At 41.7% G+C, this 3,951-nt stretch overlaps 1 pseudogene; it reads right to left on the bottom strand.

Moving 5' to 3' along the window:
• Window positions 1–3,532: 3,532 nt before the first annotated feature.
• Window positions 3,533–3,650, bottom strand: LOC126279258 (5S ribosomal RNA; annotated as a pseudogene).
• Between the last annotated feature and the right edge of the window lie 301 nt (window positions 3,651–3,951).

Below are 3,951 nucleotides of genomic sequence, written 5' to 3'. Positions count from 1 at the left end.
TAGAACCGCATTGCCACTCCGGCCGGCGAGCGTTTGGTCCTTCGATGGTATGGAAGAGGGTAGTGCCTTGAGAAACCTTCGTAAGTCAAAACTGACCCACTTGCTACAGCTAGTGTTAAGTGTAAATTGCAAGTCAGTAACTATCTGAGCACAATCCAGAACGAAATTGGCTGAATATGCCCAATCACTAGCTCTTATCAAGTGTCTATGATACGAGGTAGACTCGCCACATAGATAACATGGTCCCAAGCAGAAGACAAGTTGTCTTTGTCTGCCAGCCACAGAGCCTCGTAAACGAATTCTGCCACCAAGCATCCCTATTCATTTAGTCCGTTCAAAGTTCGCATGACTTGGTAAGACATAATTTACAGTTTCTATCCAATTTTGACAGGATTAACGTTGAAAGGTGGCCACACTGAGTCACAGCGCCAGAGATTGTGCCAAAGATTATTATTCCGCTGCCTCCACTGGCGCAGTTGAACTTCAGAGGATGTCGAGAGCAGTCGTTGTTCTGTTGGGCGAGAGAGTAGACGATCTGAGTATCGACTGAAATGTTGTACTCTTCGGTTGGTGTAACGTGTAGGTGGAAGAAGACGCAATTGTCAGAATATATTTGAGAAAGGAGATGGGCTTTTGATTTATAATGCTGGTGTAATGGAATATTTTCGTCAATATATAATGAGGTAAAAAGGTATTACAGTTTTCTTTAATAACAATTCCTTTTGCTCACAGGTACAGTCAACAAAGCAACTGGCTCATATTCATTTATTAGACTTGTAATTCTGGTTTATATGTACAAGTATAGTATTTCTGGTTTTTCAATTAGTTCATTGTAAATGGTGTTTAAGATAATTTGGCGTATTGAAAAAGAACCGAGCCAGATACATGTAGTTTGAGTCACACTACCACACAAAGAACAGTTACACTTGTGCTTTGTAGTTTCGTAGCTTTTATAGTTACACGGGACTTAATTAATCAATTGTGTTAATGGAAATTCATTGTCATTCTTTAATTTTATTTTATGCAGTCAGATTGCGAGATAATAATTGTCAGGGCCAACCGGTTACGAGACTTCGTAATCGCTCATACAGCTAGTAAAATTATTGCATTTATTCATTAATATTAGTCTTTTCTTTTTAATTAAGCCCCCATGCAACGTATACTGTGGTTCAGCTGCCTCTACCGATGTTGATTTACTCAACCCGCAGTGTAATATCTGGCCTTCATAAACCACGCGCAAGATTCTCATATTCTCTCGCTCGTTAAGCACAAATTATTAGTCTTACCGACAAATCTGAAAAAGGACGTTTTTGTAGGAAATTTATAGTACTTAAATTTTGCACTGGGATACGTTTCAGCTGGTGGCAACGCTTTTCGAGTTGTTCAAGGAAGACGTACAAAAGTTACATTCATATGCACCTCCACCTCCACAATGATCCTTCAACAGTCAGAAAGGATTTCTAATATGTTGTTCGTGGCTTTCTTTCCTACCATTGAACAAATGTTTCTGACTACACGAACTATTCCCAATATTCGACCTTTTTTAGTGTCTATTAGCCATCATAGCTAATTCGGTAACATTATTAATTAAAAAAAAACTACTTTTGTAAACATTACGCTAAAACTAACTAAGTTGGCAGTTAGATTCAAACATAACCTTTAGAAGAACAATATTTTCGTAGTCACAAGACATGACAAATACAACGACGTAATTCTTTATTTTATGCTGTTAAAATTAACAAAATTGTTAGGTTAAATTCGCGTAAATTAAATTTTATATTTGTAAATTTTCCTATAAGCCCTTGGCGTAGTAAGGCCAGTCATTGTAGACCGAAAAAGTTCGAATATGAGAAATAATTCGTGAAGTCGTAAATTTTTGTACAGTGGTAAGAGGAAGCGCTATGGACAACATACTATTAATCGTGACCAGTCGGGATTGAGCGGGAATGTGGACTGCGTTTGAAGGTCCCTTTTCTAGGTTTTTCTTGAATGACTCGAAAACTGCGGACACTCGCCAAGAAGTACCACAGTACAAAACTTAACTACCTTAAATTTCCTAAAAAGGCCCTGTTAATTTTTTCAACTCGTGAAATAGCACGCGAGTAGCGAGCGAGAGTTTATAAAAATCTCACGCGTGTTTTATGAAGGTCAGATATAACATTCAGGGTTGCCTACAACAACATCCGTAGGGGCAGCTGAGTCACCCTGTGTATATAGACGTGCCAAAACGTTAAGACCACATATTAAATATCGTTTTGGTTCACCTTCGGAGCGCAATTCAACAGAGATTGTACGTGGCATGATTCTACGTCTTTGGTTAGCTTCCGGAGATATGTAGCACCAGATATCTATGAGACCACGAGCAGGTAACGGAGTTCCCGTAAATTTCGTGCGGGTGGCATGTGGGAGTGGACTTGGAACCCGAAAGCGTGCCGGATTCATTCCATCAAGCCACGTTCAGTGGAATTTGGTGGCCAATAAATCAACGTGGGTTCACTGTCATGCTCTTAAAACTACTGCAGCACGATTCTGGCCTAGTGTCAAAGCCACTTATCCTTCTGGAAGGGATACCATAGCCGTCGAGAAAGTCTCAATCGTGGTGGGATGCAGCTGGTCCGTAATACCAATGTTCACTTAGTCCATGACTGTGATGGTGCCTTTGGTTACCACCGTAGCTCCCATGTAAATGCAGGTGAATGTTCGCCAAACCAAAATACTGTCCTCATTGGCTAGTGTCCGTGGTGTGCTACATTCCACTCGAGACACGTTTCTACCGTTCCACTGTCGCAATGCCCGAGTCAGTTGTAATCGTAACTGACGATGTCGTCAGGTCAAGACGGAAAGACGTAGCAGCCCCATGATTAACAATGTAAACTGAATGCGGTGTTCTGGAACACTGCTCCTTCACTAGCATTGAAACATGGCGTCATTTTTGTCATAAGTCGTCGCCTGTGATTGTTTATGGAGAGGACAAGCCTCCTATCTCTTTGTTCTGTGGTTAGATGTTAAGGTTGACACCCTGTCGCCTACTGATGATTTCATCTTCTTTCCGCTGATGCTGACGACAGTAGCATGTCACTGTTTCGCCGTTTCTGAGAGGCTAGTACCCATTCGCCGGCCCGTAGTAGTCAGTCCGTTGTCGTAGTCATGTATGTGGAAATTCTCCATTTGCGGTCCATGTCGTCAACAGAATGATTCCCATTCGTCTCTGCTCTGCTTATCTACTTTCTTTAATACGTCACGTGAGCGCAGTTCCAGTAGACGGTATTCGTCTCGTGATTTGACTGATCATATTGTTTAGGCTCGTCATTGTAGCTGCGTAACTCTCTTAATATGTATCAAGTTTTTATTTTATTTTGTTACGTGACAGCTAAAGGCCGTGTCATCCTTAGCTAAGGACGCCGATAAGAGGGGCATATGGTCAGCGCACCACTCTCCTGGTCGTTACGATGGTTTTCTTTGACCGAAGTCGCTAATATTCGATAGAGGAGCTCACGAATTGGTATCACGAGGCTGAGTGCACCGTCAAAAATGGCAACAGCGCGTGCCAGTCCGGATGGTCACCCATCCAATTGCCGGCCACGCCCGACAGTGCTTAACTTCGGTGATCTAACGGGAACCGGTGCATCCACTACGGCACGGCCGTTTCCTCGGATAAAGTAGGCTAACACACGCGAGACAGATCCTTCATGTTCATCCAGAACTCTTTAACTTCTAAAAAGCTTTGTATTTGTTGACTTCTACTCTCATTTCTTCCTGTTGAGAAAGATCTCTTATCCAGTTCACATATCTGGTAAGTACTTCTTTGCCTTGTTCCCCATTGATTTTCTCATTCCATTTTCCCGTTTTGGAAGAGTGTATGATCTTTTTTGCTAGTCGTCTTATTCCATTCTCTCTAGATGTCCATAGAGTGTAACACGTCTTTCTTGATATCATCTTTTATTTTGGGGT

The sequence above is a fragment of the Schistocerca gregaria genome, chromosome 6 (genome assembly GCF_023897955.1).
Source record: "Schistocerca gregaria isolate iqSchGreg1 chromosome 6, iqSchGreg1.2, whole genome shotgun sequence".
Lineage (NCBI taxonomy): Eukaryota > Metazoa > Arthropoda > Insecta > Orthoptera > Acrididae > Schistocerca > Schistocerca gregaria.
This window is presented reverse-complemented; position numbering and strand designations above follow the sequence as displayed.